Consider the following 17,351-nt stretch of genomic DNA (forward strand, 5'->3'; position numbering starts at 1 on the left):
GTTTCCCATATGTAGTACTTTACATTTGTCAATGTTAAACTTCATTTGCCACCTCGAAGCCCATCTGCTCAACCTTTCCAGATCCTGCTGCAGCAGCATACTGTCAGTAGTGTCCTTAACAACCCTGCCAACCTTTGTATCGTCTGAAAACTTGGACATTAAGTTTGATATACCATCATCAATATCATTTATAAAAACAGAAAACAATAATGGACCCAACACTGAGCCCTGAGGGACTCCACTAATAACATTAGTCCACGATGAGCAGTGTCCATTGATTACCACTCTCTGTCTTCTCCCCCTCAACCACCCCTTTATCCATAGCAGCAATTTGACTCCAATGCCACACTGCTCCAATTTGTGCAGCAGTCTTCCATGTGCAACAGTATCAAAAGCCTTTCTAAGATCCAAGTATATAATATCAACGTTATTCTCTGCATCCAGTTCTTTTGTGACTGCATCATAGTATCCAATCAAATTGGTCAGGCAAGACTTTCCCTTAACAAAACCATGCTGTGTCTGAGCTTTAACTAAAGTCTTGTCTAGATGATCCTGCAGTGCTTCTTTAACCAGTGCCTCCATTAATTTTCCTGGAACAGAAGTTAAACTCACAGGTCTATAATTACTTGTGTCAGCCTTTGATCCTCCTTTGTGAATTGGGGTCACATTTGCACATCTCCAGTCTGTGGGTACCTCCCCTGAATCCAAGGAAGCTCTCATAATTATAGCTAAGGGTTTGCTTACTTCCTTTGCTGCCTCCTTTAATATAACTGGATAGATCCCATCCACCCCAGGTGCCTTTCTTGTGTTTATCTTCAACAATTTCTCCACCACTTTACTCTCGGTTATTACAAGATTCTCTAGCTTACTGCTAGAGTTGTATACACCTCTGGCTTTCCCCTCTCTAAATAACTCCTCATGTGTGAATGTCGATGCAAAATATTCATTTACTTTGTTAGCTACCTGAGCAGGATCATCAACAGTTGACCCTTCAATATCAAGTGGACCAATCTGATTCATGCCCTTCCTTCTAGAGTTTACATAAGTAAAGAACTCTTTTCTGTTTTTCTTTGCATCCTTTGCCAAGGATTTCTCGTAATCTGCCTTTGCCAGCCTAATCTCCTTTGTGACTTGGTTATATCTATCAAGACCAGATTATATCTATCATAGGCTTCTATGTCACGTGTTAATGTATATGTATCTCATGCATATTTCTTCTCTGCCATATGTCTCATAAGTCCATCTGACACCCATTTAGGCCTAAACCTTGAACAATATTTCTTAGTTGGTATGTAAAGCCTAATAGCTTCCAAGATAAGTTCTTTGAATGCTTCCCGTTTTGAATTTGCTGTTGGTAACATCATCAGTTGGTCCCACTGTATAGAATTTAAATACTGTCTCAGACCATCGTAGTCGAAGAGAGGTAACTACCATTAGGGGTAAACCCCTGATGGTAGTTATCTCTTTGAGTAAATCCCACTTCAGCACACTGTGATCACTGCCACCTAGTGGTTCCATTATCTGCAGATTCTTAATGCATGAAGAATCACTACTGATAATATGATCAAGGGTATTATTCCCTCTAGTTGTTGTAGAAAACAATCATCTAATATATCCACAAAAGCCTTGCTAGTGCGTGAGTGACCAACCTACAAATTCCAGTCAATATCTGGGAAATTAAAATTCCCCATTATTTAGACTCTCTGATTTACTGGCTCACTCTATTTCCGTGTACAGTTTCTTATTATTCTCATCAGAGTCATTAGGCCTATAACACATTCCTACTCTCATTTTTGATCTCCCAACGCTTATATCACACCAAACTGACTCGACACTGCACTGTCCAGCGATGTCGACTGGCTTCACTTCCGTGGATTTTATGTATTTCTTAACTAATAGCATAACCCCTCCTGCCTTCCTATCCTTTCTGTAGACGTTGTACTCCCCAAATTGCAGTTCTGCATTCCTTATATCTGTGTGACACCACGTCTGTGATATCCCAACAATATCTGCCTTTGATGTTTTGAGCAATACCTCAAATTCATCAAATTTATTTACCAAACCCCTAGCTTGGTGTACACGCAGGTATACATGCACCTATTTCTATTCTTAGCTACCCTAACACAACCCATGTGTTTACTTGTACCGCAATGACTCCCAGCAGTCTCTGAAATATCCTAGATCTTGTTTTTCAGGCTTCTGCTCATTGGTGTGCACGCAATAGAAGCAGTGAAGAATCACTTTCTCCTCTGCCAGTGGCTACTGTTAATCTATTAGGCCTTGTATCCCCCCCCCCAAGGTAGCAGTTTTCCGACCCACCTAACACTGCCTCGATAGCATCAGCAAACATTCTTGCACCCTTTCTATTTAAGTGTATCCCATCCCTATAGAAGCAGTCTCTCCTGTTAACAAGTACAGTCCAGGCTGAAAAAAATTCTACCCCTTCAGCCTTGCACAATCTTTCAAGGGCCGAATTGATCGACAAGTCTCTCATCATATCCTTCTTCCTATCGTGTCTGGGCAGAATTGCAGACACTTTCAAATTCAACCCTAATTCAAGGCTTTTTTTTCAACAGTGACCTGTACTTGTTAAGTAAGTCCGCCGGTCTCCTACTCTTAATACAATTAGTGCAAACGTGTACAACTATATCACCTTTTGTGCCCTTAAAAGATAATATCCGCTGTACAACGTCATCAACCTTTGTCCTTGGTAGACATACTCTGGTCCTGTTCCACCTATCCTTTATACATACCATGTTCCCCGTTTCCCTGACAATAGAGTTACCAACAACTACTAGTTCCTTTGGGACCAGAGCATTCTGCTTTGGGGGTTGCCGCTGTGTTGCGTGATGACCAAGTGCAACTCTGACCTTGATGTGGGCAGCTGAGAGCTTGATGGGCACCTCAATTTAAATCCTTGGAGGGCATTCACCCTATCCTTCAAGCTCTCATATAGGCCCATAACAACGCTGAGTTGTCGCCTGATTTCCTTACACTCCTTACATCGTGCACACACAAAGTCATTATCCTTGGCAATATCATGTCCCGTACCCGATCGATCCACAAACATCAAGTAAGCAGTGCATTTTAAAAGGCTGTGATTCAGAGGGCAACTGCCCCCCTCCCCCCCTCAGTACTCTCTTGAGCCACAGCACTCCCATTAGCTTGAGCCTTTTGCTTTTCTGCTCTGGTCTGAGTCATGATTCCGATTCAATTTCAATTTCAGTTCAAAATTATAACCCTAAACTTGTATCCCAACCCAGTTATAACACTCTTATCTCTATATATTTTTTCAGTATTAAGTATTATCTTTGAGTTTCTTTATATACCTTCCGTATCAAGTTATGTATTAATTAATTATGTTACGTTTGTAATCTAAGTCGTTATATATATTTTGTTAAAAAGTACAATTTAATTGACAATGAAGTTTAACAAGATTAATAGATTTTATTGATTAATTGACAATATTATATTATACTAAGCTTACGTTGTGTGGTATAACAATGGCGCAAGTTACGAACGGTAAATCTACGGACACTTAAGTATTAATTAACTTCCAAATCTCGCTGTCTCAATTCAGAATAAACCAAGGATCTTGACTAGGTCTAGAAAATACTTATAGAAAATAATTTAGTATAACAATTGGTCATTAAAGTGGCTAAATATGGCTAAAAAACTTCCCGTTCAGCGGAGCTGCAAACCATGAGATAACTAAAAAGCAAAAAGAAACAACTACTCATTGCATCTAAAAATTACTTTGCTTGTCAGCGCTTGGCTTGGTGTCGTGAACAGTTTCATAAATCCTTACACCCTGCGTGTACTTTACAGTAAGGATCATTCATTTAACACGTTCACCGCTTTTTAAGGAATGGACCATTTGAATAAATTCATTCCGATTGGACGGTCACCACTTTAATTCTTCCAGTGTCAAAACTGTTGAATCTTAGTTGTGGTGGTAAGATAGGTGTAATTTTAAGCCATTGCGCTGTTTTGTTATTTTATCGGACCAATAACTCTTTCAGTGATGAGGGCAGCAATCTACACATTCTAATGAACCGACAGATTATCGATGGAGTTGAAATCTGGATACTGAAGGAGGAGCGATGTGTTTTAATACAAGATTATTAGGAGAATCAACACGAATATTAAGCACACTGCTATTATGAAGATTGTTAATTATATATAGCGCGTTGTCTTTAGTCGGATCACGTTTATAAGACTTATAAGTTGCAAGTCACCGAGGGTCCAACAGCTTATCTAAATAAATTATCGGAGATTTCCAAACTGTTTTTGGCCGATGAACCCTTTTAAAAATTTAAATGTACCGTGGAATAATCTAAATGTGTCTGTAAATAGTAATGATTAACAACAAATTAAAAACGGATGAAATAAAAAAAAATCAAAAACATAAAAATTAACGGAACATTTGCAGAACCTCAGGCAGCCCATCGCATAAACCCAGTTTCTGTAAATTGCACTTCGATAAACCGCTGCTGTAGACAGTTCTGAATCTTCGGTATTTATTAAGCTGTACAAAAATTATATCATCTCAAAATCCCTTTAACACACATTTTCTACGTTATTTACTGTTGTAGTGGAATTTCAGGACATCAGCGACTAAGGCCATATTGCTCCGTGTATACTGTCTGTAAATTGCGCGAGTTCTGCGGTCGATTTTCTGGACGAAGGGTTTGCTGTACGAAAAGTCCGAGTTTCCGGAGAGGAAATACCAAGCTACCCTCTCCTGAGACGGACTAACTCAGCCACGTTGTGAGAAATGCTCATAAAAATTCCTCTTATCATCGACGGGACTCGAACTCGGGTCTTTTCCACCGGGTGGGGAGAGGACGGCAATCCTATTAACTGCGCTACCCGCGAGGACCCGTTATCTGCCCCTCCTTCATTACAGAACAAAACTAAGCATCAACAGTCTGTAATTATTAACAACTGTTCGCATTATTTTCTACAGACAAAATCGAAATTCGTCCTTCCACTCCACTATGGCCAACACCTCGACCGACATTCACTGGAGTTTTTCTTTCCCAATTTTGTCTAAAAAAGTGGGTTTGCAGATAGAATGACGGATTCCGCTTCAACTTTCGTCTTTCTCTGCGTGTTCTCCGAGATTTGCATTGATATCGATTTTGGTTGAATGCATCACCTCGTGAATAGATAGGCGATTAAGTACCTCACCTTTAATATCCTCTGCCTGCCACAGTTACTCCTTCTGGATATGGAATGTCTGTCTTCCGACGACTTTTCATAAATTCTGGATATTGTAGTGTTGAGTAATCCCATCCACAATTCTTGCTTCTGTAGCCCAAACAACTGGGACTTTTTGAAAGTCGGTTATATTGCGCGTTTAGCCCATTTGGATACGTTCGAGCCTTGTTCGATGTTCTTGCGACCGCTTGCAGGAACCAAATTGACATATGACCATATCGCTGCAGAGAGAAACACAAAGTGAAACCACAATTTTTTAATATATTTCCTTTTGACCGCGCTAATGAAAATGGGAAACGGTTTCTGATATTTTGAAATTAATCAATTCTGTTGAACTTCATATTTATATTAATATATTTATGTCGACATATACCTTTCTATACATTAAAAGAATTTTCCTCATAGTGATTTTTTATTCAGCCAATGGGAAAAGAGGAATGCGGGTTACATGGTAATACATAACAAACACTAAAATACGTAACAGAAGCTTGTTTTACTGTGGTAAAACAAGCTTCTGTTTTAGCGTGGTCATGCTAGATAAACCTCGTGCATGCGCTTTGTTTATCTAGCATAACCACGCGGTATCATTCTTGATTTCCATATGTAACGTATTTAAGTATTCATAGCTGAGGAAGAGACGCACACAGTGTCGAAAGCTTCTATAAGTATTTTATTTTATCAAAAGAAGCGAGTGCAGTGAGCAGGGGGCAAAGCCCCCTAGTTTATATTATATTAATTTATTTATAAATGTATTTTATTAATTTATTTATAAATGTATTTTATTAATTTATTTATACTAATATATTTTATTAATTTATTTATACTAATATATTTTATTAAAGACTAAATGCACAAGGCATAATATGATATGGGTTTAAATTAACTATATAATATCGCCATAGTTAACCCATAAAATTGAACTACGTATGTAGTGTAAAGGCATCGTTTTAATTATATCCCATGTTGGCTACCTTCACAACGAAATACCGGGTATTGCACTAGTTCGAATAAATGTAGAGAAGAATACTGTTGCTTATTATCAGTGCGCACCACCACCCAGACGAGTGCAATACCTGGTATCTAATATAATATAACATAATATAATATAATGTTGTTTTGTTATTAAATATCGAATAAATAAATAAATATTCACGATTACGTTGTCTCGATTCTCTTTTAAATGTTAATTTGGGTGGGGAATGTTTATAATAGAGGGATTTTAATATAATAGACTACTAACAATAAATCAATTATAAACCAATTTATATATAACAACAGAATTACATCTGATACTCGTACACGACCAGAAAGTTCCCGAATGAGTACAATTTCACTTAAACGAATGATTGAGGAAATACCGACTGGTTAGACAACTTTCGTGGGGAAAATAACGATTGAGGATTTAAGAGACACGCGAGAATGTCCCTCCACGCGTCTCGGGTAATTAATAGACGAGCTGAATGTGGTTCTTGCACAATGTGCAACCCGTAAACAAAAACACAGACAACGTACAGTTGAATACACACGCGTGGATCAAAAAGTTGAGCAACTGAAACGTTTCCGCTCTATGAAACACGTATAACATGCAACGTACTCTGATATCGATGGCTGACTTTCCGTTAAAAATATAGATCAATGAATATTTGAGGAACATATTCACATCTCAGAGAAGCCTACAATGTTAACGTGTACCTGGAAGCACGCGTTAGTATCGAATGAATCTATTTAACGTTTTAAAACGTCATTTTAAACACGATTTCTATCTCTGATAATTATCGGTTCTACACTTTTTGAATTTTTCATGAGAAATCGTTTCGGTAAATTACGAAGATGATCAGATATTTTGTATCCTTTGACTGGACACGATTTTGTCACCGCTTAAATGAGTCATCTATCAAACACGCGCAAATGTGTATTGCAATACATAAATTTAAAAAACAAATCACTGTAGATGTGGTGAATCATAGACGGATTGCACGAAGCATAAATAAACTCGAAATACATCATTTAAGCTTAATTTCACGTTTTCTCTTGGCACCCAACGGAATTTAATATCGCATTTTTTTTTTATAATACAGATTTTAAGCTGCTCGCAACAGTTTCTTATTGATGATCGGTAACTCAAGGTAGAAAAACCGTTTTATAAAAATTCGCAATTTACTGACAGATCACAGTAAGATACGGCAGTAGTTCATTCCCAAGCTTTCGAATTTCAGGGCAGTTCACAAGTTCCTTGGGCGATATCCACGAATGGACTAAATGCACTCTGACATCGAAGAACACACATTTGTTTATTGTCATTAGGCACAAGTTAAGTTACACACATTGGTTTGCATACAGGTGATCGAAAACTGCTGAAAACCTATGAACTGGAATTTTATTTCGATAACTTTCGAGATCGCCATAAAAAATAGAACGAATCAAAACAGAATGGCTATGTCACATCATAAGATGGCGGGAGAATCGTGGTTAAGTCACGTAACACAAACTCAGCTCTAAGGGAAAAATGTAAGCTTTGAAGAACTAATAAACTTCCCAACATATGCCCAGGATACACGAACTAATAAGATGCATGGTATTTCAGAGACTGCTGGGAGCCATTGCGGTACAAGTAAACACATGGGTTGTGTTAGGGTAGCTAAGAATAGAAACAGGTGCAGGTATACTCGCGTGTACACCAATGCTAGGAGTTTAGTAAATAAATTTGATGAATTTGAGGTATTGCTCGAAACATCAAAGGCAGATATTGTTGGGATATCAGAGACGTGGTGTCACACATATATAAGGGATGCAGAAATGCAATTTGGGGAGTACAACGTCTACAGAAAGGATAGACAGGATAGGAAGGGGGGAGGGGTTATGCTATTAGTTAAGAAACACATAAAATCTAAGGAAGCGCATCCAGTTGACATGGGTGGACAGTACAATGTTCAGTCAGGTTTCGTTTGAAATAAGCACTGGGAAAGCAAAATTGCCAGTAGGAGTGTGGTTATTGGCCCAATGACTCCGATGAGTACAATAAACAACTGTAAAGAGAAATAGAGTGGGCCAGTAAATCAGATTGTCTTATAATGGGGAATTTTAACTTCCTAGATATTGATTGGAACTTGTAGATTGGTGACTCGCACAGCAGCAATGCTTTTTTGGATTTATTGGATACTTGTTTTCTACATCAGCATGTTTGGGAGGCAACTAGAGGGAGTAATACTCTTGATTTACCCCCAGGGGCTCACATCTGGTGAGTATGGGCTTGGCACACCCAGGGTCCTGAGCTAGATATCATCATCATTCTTCTCTTTCTTGGTGATTCCTTTCTACTTCTCTCTCTCTCTCTCTCTCTCTCAGGGTAATAGGGAAAATTTTTTTTTTTTTTGGGCAGTGCAGCATAAGCCTCAGGCTTCCTTGAACCATATGGCTAATAATAATAATAATAATAATAATAATAATAAATAATAATAATTTGGTTATCAGCAGCATGTTAGGGAGGCAACTGGAGGGAAGAATACTCTTGATTTGATTATCAGCAGTGATTCTTCATGCATTAAGAATCTGCAGATAAATGAACCACTAGGTGGCAGTGATCACAGTGTGCTGAAGTGGGATTTACTCAAAGAGGTTAATACCATCAAGGGTAAAGGGAAGGGTTATTGCTTTCGTAAAGGCGACTACGATGGACTGAGACAGTATTTAAATTCTATACAGTGGGACCAACTGATGATGTTACCAACAGCAAACTCAAAATGGGAAGTATTCAAAGAACTTATCTTGGAAGCTACCAGGCTTTACATACCAACTAAGAAATATTGTTCAAGGTTTAGGCCTAAATGGATGTCAGATGAACTAATGAGGCATATGGCAGAGAAGAAAAATGCATGGGATACTTACAAATTAACATATGACATAAAAGCCTATGATATATATAAGCTGGTCTGTAATCAGGTCACAAAGGAGGTTAGGCAGGCGAAGGCAGATTAGGAGAAATCTTGCAAAGGATGCAAAGGAAAACAGCAAATACTTCTTTATTTATTTTTACTGTATTACTTCTTCTTTATTGATTTGCAGAAGGAAGAGGATGAATCAGATTGTTCTACTTGATATCGATGGTTGGACTGTTGATAATCCAGCTCAGGTAGCTGACAAACTGAATGAGTATTTTGCATTTACATTCACACACACACACACACACACACACACAACATGAGGAGTTATTCAGACAGGGGAATGCCAGAAGTTTATTAAAGTCTGGCAGGGATTAAATGATTTTGTAATAACTGAGAGCAAAGTGGAGGAGAAATTATTAAAGTTAAACATAAAAAGATCACATGGGTAGATGGGATTTGTCCAGTTATATTAAAGGCAGCAAAGGAAGTAAAAAAACCCTTAGCCATAATTATGAAAGCTTCCTTGGACTCAGAGAAGTCCCCATGGACTGGAAATGTGGAAATGTTACCCCAATTCACAAAGGAGGATAAAAGAGTGACACAAGTAATTATAGACCTGTTAGTTTAACTCCTTCATGGGAAATTATGGAGTCAGTGGTTAAAGAAGCACTGCAGGATCATCTAGACAAGACTACAGTTATAGTTCAGACAGAGCATGGGTTTGTTAAGGAGATGTCTTGTCTGACCAATTTGATTGGATACTATGATGTGTGATGTGGTCACAAAGGAATTGGAGGGAAAAAAATAATTTTGATATCATATACTTGGATTTTAAGAAAGCTTTTGATACTGTTCGCTGTACAAATTGGAGCAGTGGGACATTAATGGCAAAATGCTGCTATGGATAAAGGGATGGTTGAGTGGGAGAAGACGGAAAGTGGTAATCAATGGACACAGCTCTTCACGGACTAATGTTATTTTATTAGTGATATTAATATATATTACTGTGTAATATTTATTTCTCTGCTCCCGTATACTCTTTTTTTTACTCGTAAATATATGAGATGTAGTCAGTAGGTCATTATACCACTGAGTAATTACTTCCATAATAGCTCTGAAAGAGCAGTCTAGGTTGTGGTATCCACAGAAAATTAGTAACAATAATCTACTCTAAATTCTTGAGTCGCAGATTTACTTCTCTAGAAGAGCGCCTACAGAATTGAGGAACATTATTCAATGAACTTAAAAAGACTGTTTTTATCAAACTTCTAAAATGTAAGAATTTTACTAAAAATAGATGAAGGCCACAAAAGTTAATTGTGGCTATGTTACAAATTAAATCTGGCCGACGTCTATCATGTTGATGAATCGTAGCTGCTAATGCACCACCGATATTCACGGATATACAGGTAACCATTAGAAGCTAAATTTCCAAATCAGAGCCTCAGTACAGTTGAATGAAAACATGATGTATTCAGGCCTTTTAAAAATTTCAGTACTCCTGGGGTCTTCAGGCTAGTTTATTCGGGGTCTGCTCTAGGTGAACACTAGACCATGCTCACTCGGCACAAGGCCAGTCGTTGAAAGGCATTTCAATGCATCAGAGCCACTGGACTGAAAAGGGCCTTAAATCCAAACAGAGAAAATCCTGCGTCCTGGAGGAGGAATCCTAAATTTCAGAGGAATCGGTTGCGATTCCTCTGAACTTTAGGACCAGCCCTAAGTTTTGGATAGATTGGCTCTTCATTTATTCTTGCTTACAAGCTATGAAGAGATGTTGAAAGATCGATTTTCAGAAGGGATAAAAAATAACTGCAGTTCCCCCTCCCCCCAGTCAAGTTAATAATGCCGTCAAATTACGCTACGGGTTTTCGTACAATCGACGCAAGCCAGTGCGCAATATAGGTTACAAAAAAATACGCGTGTACTCTGTAGAAATTGTTAAGTGAGGTTTTGTACGATGCCAAGGTCTCTCGCTATTAACCATTCCCTAGTTAATAACCAATCGTAGCTGTTGCTGCATCGCATTCCTCCCAAGCCTCGTCAGTTCTGCACCAGCAGCCTTCGCTCCAATGACATCGATCCGAGCGGTGCATGCTGGGACGTTTCTCCCCAACACAAAACAATTCGGCCGGTCTGTGGCCGGATCTGTGAGATGTGTAATAGGATGGCCGGTACAGATGAAGGGAAGCGAAATTTTGAACTACTGGTCGTAAATAAAAAAGGTCGCGAATCTGCTTGACGGCAGCTGGAACGGGAGGGGCTGAAGAAAATCTCTCTCTCTCTCTCTCTCTCTCTCTCTTTTAGCTGGCATGAACTATTTAATCACTAAATTCTTTTCTAAGCGCACCCTAGAAGCGTATCAAAACGCGATTAACACAACGCTTTATCAGTGTCGCTGCATCGTTAAAGATCATCGCTAGGAAGGCAGCGATCAGGGCAGCTTTCACTCTCGGAAGAATAGACCCACTCGTTGTATTCCTTAGTGGTTTCGGGTATTAAAACGATATATGAATACGTTGCGCGGGGGTGGGAGCATAGCGCACACTCCATTTATTTAGACTTCAATAACTGTAGCAAGTTTTCCTTTTAGGACAGCCGTTGGCGAAATGTACTTCATCCAATAACTGCCGCCTCTTCGTACTCCGATTAGACGGAGGCTTTTAGCGCCTCCAAGGTCTCGAGCATCTATTAAAGAGCACCTAACGTTCAACGGGCAATTCGGGAGAAAGTACAAGGGCTGCGCATTTCCATTAACGAAAATGTTCTTGGCGTTACCATTATTTGGCCCAACCTGTGGTTGGTAACACCAAGCAGAAGGCGAAACATTACATGGATTCGAAATCCAATTCTTAGTTTTTCCTTCCGCTTTCTAGTTTGACAAACTCCGCTTTGAAGAAACATGCGCAACTTCTGGAATGTCCAGTTCTTAAGAGCAGAGTGTCCTTAAGTGCTCGTATCTCCACTGTGTGTCCGGGAACGAGGGAAACTGATTTTACTCCGACAACGCTAAATTATTCGATCACCGAATTTTAATCGATTTCAAAGTATTGGACGCAGAATGCCCCGAAATCAAAAAGAAGCATTTGGTAAATGCCATTGCTATTCTCTTTCTAATGACCGGTACACTGATTATTAAAGAAGGCAGGTTCGATGCAGTTTATTCGCTGACTGGGTTCACGAATGTTGAGCAACTTACGAGGGAGTTGGAAAACACGTTTGTGACAGTAGTTTGTGTTTTAATTCCTTTTACTTATATAAATGCTTATTTCACGATATATATCACTAACTATAGTTTAATCAAATATACACCGATGGGCCAAAACATTATGATAAGCGAGTCGTTATGCAAATCTAAGCAACTACAAGTGAACTACGGCGCGTGCGCAGGTCGGGACACAGTACAAAAAACACATGATACTGAGCTCCGTTAATCAGTGTTACTCTTGTTCTTCACATGGGAAAGGGAGCGGACTTAAGCGAGTTTAACAAAGGCCAACTTGTAATGGCCAGACGACTGGGTCAGAACATATCCGAAACGGCAAGGCTGGTGGGCTGCTCACGGTCAGCCGTGGTTAGTACCCACAGAAAGTGGTCCGAGGAGGGAAAAACCCACTAACCACCGGCGAGGTGTTGGACAACCACAGTTCATCGATGCTCGAGTTGAGCGAAGACTCTCTCGGATGGTACGAGGCAACAGAAGAGCGACTGTGGCGCAATTCGCCGGTAATTGGAATCCTTGTGACAGCAGTAATGTGTCACAAAACACAGTATATCGAACCCTGCTGAAAATGGGGCTGCGTAGCTACAAGTCGCTCCGAGTGTCCATGCTAATCACGGTTCACCGGCGACAGCGCCTACAATGGGCATGCAGGAATCGAAACTGGACCTTGAGTGATTGGAAGAGAGTCGTCTGGTCCGATGAATCACGTTTCCTGTTGCACCATATGGACGGCCGGGTACGTGTGTGTTGTTTTCCTGGGGAAGTGATGGCACCTGGATGCACAGTGGGACAAAAACAAGCCGGTGGCGGCGCTGTCATGCTTTGGGCGATGTTCTGTTGGGATACCTTGGTTCCAGTCATCTATGTGCCTAAACATCGCAGTCCAGTCATCCATGTGCCTACCTAAACATCATTGCTGACCAGGTACACCCTCTGATGGCAACGGTGTTTCGCCCTGGCGGTGCCGTCTTTCAGCAGGATAATGCGCCATGCCATACCGCCCGGATTGTTCGAGACTGGTTAGCGGAACACGAGGAAGACTTCCAGGTATTGACCTGGCCTCCTCCAAATTCCGCAGACATCAATCCCATCGAGCATCTGTGGTTTGTGTTGGAACAGCAACTCCAATCTGCAGCGACTCAACCAAGGGCCTTACAGGAGTGAAAGGATCTGCTGGTTACGTGTTGGTACCAGATACCACAAGACACATTAGAAATTTTGTAGCGTCCATGTGTCTGCGCGGGAAGCACAGTGGTATCATAATCGTACTCCCCACACCGGATGGAAAAGGTCCGGGTTCGAATCCCGTCGATGACGCGAGGAACTTTAATGGGCTTTTTTCACTCGTGGCTGAGTGTAGGTTTTTTAGCAAGGTTTTATCTCGAGAAACTGGGGTTTTTCGTCCAGCAAAACAGACAAATCGACCATAGAACACACGCAATTAACAGACATAAGATGCAGCACGGCAGATGAATTTAATTATTCCTTTGCTCTAAAAATAACAGTTTTTTAGCGTCCATGTCTCGCCGGGAACTAGCTGTTTTGGCTGCACGTGGAGGACTAACATCTTGGTCATAATGTTTTGGCTCATCGGTGTATTTCAAAAGCATACTTCCCTCTGCCTATTATTAGAGTTTCCTCAGAAGATGGGCAAAAAATAACTAAATTCACACTAAATCGGAATAATTTTAGTGTGAATTTAGCCGCGTGTCTCAACAGAAACAGAGCAAGAATCAATTTCTCCTCCGCTTGCGACTGTTATTAAAGTGTGAGTCTATGCATCCCCCGCCCAAACCAGCAGTTTCCCAACCTGCCTAATTCTATCAATAGCATCAGAAAATATTCATGCGCCTCCCCTATTTAAGTGTATTCCTCTCCTATTAAAACAATTTCTCATGCTAACAGTTACAGGTCATGAGGAATAAAATATACCCCGTAACCTTGCACAATTTCTCCAGGGCCGAGATGACTAACAAGGTTCCCATTATGTGCTTCCTCTTACCAAGTGTGGACAAAATCGCTTTTTCTCATCATTGTCCTATACTTGTTAAGTAAATCCACAGATCTCCTGTTCTTGATTAAGTCTATTGTACTGCGTACAGAATATAATTTTCCTTGACATAAGACAAAGGCCAGGCGATTCACAAAAATTTTGATTACAAAGTCGCTGATGACACTAAGATACACGAGTATCTTTGTCTCATCCCACTAAAATCGAGGACAACAGACAAGAACGGAGAGTGAGGTTGACACAACTGCCTAACTTCCCAAGCTCATGGACCAACAAGAGATATACTTGGTATATTGGCGAGTCGCAACACGTCACACTAAGATACACGAGTGTCTTAATGTCAAAACTGCCTACTAGGGACACCCAAATAGGAACTTAAGCCCATATGTATTATGTCCATAAATTGAATGTTCTCTGGTCTATTTGCCTGTTTTGCTGGACGTAAAATCTCGAATTTTTGGGAGGAAAACTTCGCTGTCCCCGCCTGAGACTGACTGACTCAGGAATTAGTCACAGAGTGAAGAAAGCCCATAAAAATTCCTCGCCTCACTAACGGGATTCCAACTTGGGCTTTCTCCCACATGTGGGGAGGACGGTGATCATAACCACTGTCCTACCGCGCAGACAGTACCTTGATGTCAGGGAAAGGAGCAATAAGATAATAAAGTTAATGTAGATACATAAAGATCGAGGAAAAAAGTCTGCATCCACTTTATTAATTTCATTAATACCAAAGTGTACAACAATGTCTCCTTTTTGTTTTTACTTTTAAAGATCGTACCTTTTCTAAAATCAATAACTTTAGCTCCTGGTAGGCCTTGTTGCACTTGTCTTTTTGCACAAAATATTGCCTCACGCGGTTAGCACAATACACCATCCTTCTCACACCAGGTGGAAAACTGGGATTCGAATCCCGTCATTGACACGAAGAATATTTATGCACTTTTTCATCGCTGAGTTAGTTGGTCTCAGGCGTGGGTACTACGTTTTTTTTTCTCCCGGAATATACGAATAGTGCAAAAAGCACTATTGAGTGCTACTGTAGAATGCTAGAGCTCCAAATTACAAAAATCCCTAAAAATGCCATTCAGCGTTAGGAAGTGATTCTAAGCGCCACAATCAAAATAGCCAAAAAAGTAGCCAAAATATTCCATTGTCCATAGAAAGAGTGAATATCCTTTTGCAGGTTGTCTGAAACCAATAGAAAAGACAAGATTTTGGAGTCTTTTTTTTCTCTTCTTTTTCCATTTAAATTAAATGTGTCTCATTAGTAAAGATACTAAGAATATAAGTTGTTGTTGTAGGTAAGAATTAGTAAATAAGACTCGTGTAAATAATCAACAGGTAGGGTTAACATGTACTGCAATGAAACCGCTTGTGCACGTGGTAACTCGCGCCTAAGTATATAGTAATCACCCTCCTAGCCGGCAGCTATGAAGTCCATAACTACATACTTGGGTGCAGAAATGAACCCTATAGGATTACTAAAGTGATAATAATAATTATTATTATTATTATTGTTGTTGTTATATTATTTCTCCCTGATTGGGGGATTCCACTCCGTGACGGGTACTGCTACCAAGTTCACAAGGATCGTTATGTCTAGTGTTACTGTTGGTCGAGGAACTTTCTGACTGTCTTACAGGTGTTCAGGATTGCGACTCTCTGAAATTCCTTGTAGGTGTTCTCTGGGAGACCAATTGCTGCTTGGCTGTTATGTAGAATCTTCGGCACCATACTGTGGTTCACACGATGATCGGGATGGTCGTTACTTGTTGCATATGCCACATCACTTCGATCTCCTCTCTTAATAATAAATAAATAAATAGGTCACTGTACTCCCTGATCTTTTCGTTGTGGGTTTGCTGGAGGTTGCCAATGTGTTGGGTACGGCTATGTCAAGTAGATACCTTTACCTTCTTGTCGACAAGGGTATGTCCGGTCTGTTATGCGAGGCTATCTTGTCCATTAATATGGCGCGGTCCCAGTATAGCTTGCACTGGGACAGCGTCATTATTATTATTATAAGAAATTGTAGCGAGCAGCGGTCCTGAACGCCTGCAGAACAGTCAGAGAGTTGTTGCTCGACCAACAGTAATAATAATAATAGTAATCGGACATTACCATCCACCCCCATGCACTTGGTACCATTACCCATCACATGGTGGAAAAAATCCCATGAGGTTAAAAAGGTCATAATAATATTAATGCAGGCCGTACTAGACGCCCCTATTCACAAACGATACTGGGACAGCGCCATAAAAACGAACAAGACGATCCCGCACAACAGACCAGATAACCCTCTTCAACAAGAAGGGAAAGGCTACCTACCTGTTCGACATAGCGGTGCCCAACACCAACAATCTGCAGAAAACCTAAGAGGAAAAGATCAAGAGGTACACAGCCCTAAGACAGGATCTTCGGTGAATAAACTGATAAGTCAAAGATATGTGAAATAAGTAATGACCATCCCAGTCACTGTGCCTCCATCCATAAGATTCTAGCAGCAACTAATCTCCCCAGAGAATACCTACATGGAACTCCAGAAAGCCGCCATCTTGAACACCTGCACGATAGGCAAAAAGTTTCTCTACCAATGATAATATTAGTAAGCGGACAGAACCAGCCACCCCCATACATTTGGTACCACTACCAGTCACGCGGTGGTACTCCTGCCAATAATGATGTGTAAGTGTGTTCTTTGTTGAACCTTCAGGTTTGTAAGTAAATATTGAGTTGAGATGGGTTGCTTAGAATAAACGTGTACTAAACAGAATGCAGATACAAAGTACATCACACCCATCAAGGTGAGATACCGGGACTATGAAGCGTTAGTACATCTTGTCTGAAAGCTTTGTATATTCTGTGGCTGTTTTCATAATCAGAGGGATAAAAAAGGTTCTCAGAGAGAAAATCATGTAGGTACTGACCGGGACCGGCTAAATCGGCCATGGGGCTAAAGCAGTCTATAAAGGTGCCTTTTCTCCTGATCGAAACGAAATCCAAGCATTTT

General features: G+C 40.2%; 1 protein-coding gene across 3 annotated transcripts in view; it reads left to right on the plus strand.

The window, feature by feature from the left end:
• Positions 1-17,351, plus strand: part of sbm (L-type amino acid transporter sobremesa) — a 195,680-nt gene that overhangs the window by 4,436 nt on the left and 173,893 nt on the right. The window lies entirely within an intron of this gene.

Source organism: Mastigoproctus giganteus, chromosome 7 (genome assembly GCF_048544385.1).
Source record: "Mastigoproctus giganteus isolate SK-2022 chromosome 7, ASM4854438v1, whole genome shotgun sequence".
Classification (NCBI taxonomy): Eukaryota; Metazoa; Arthropoda; class Arachnida; order Uropygi; family Thelyphonidae; genus Mastigoproctus; species Mastigoproctus giganteus.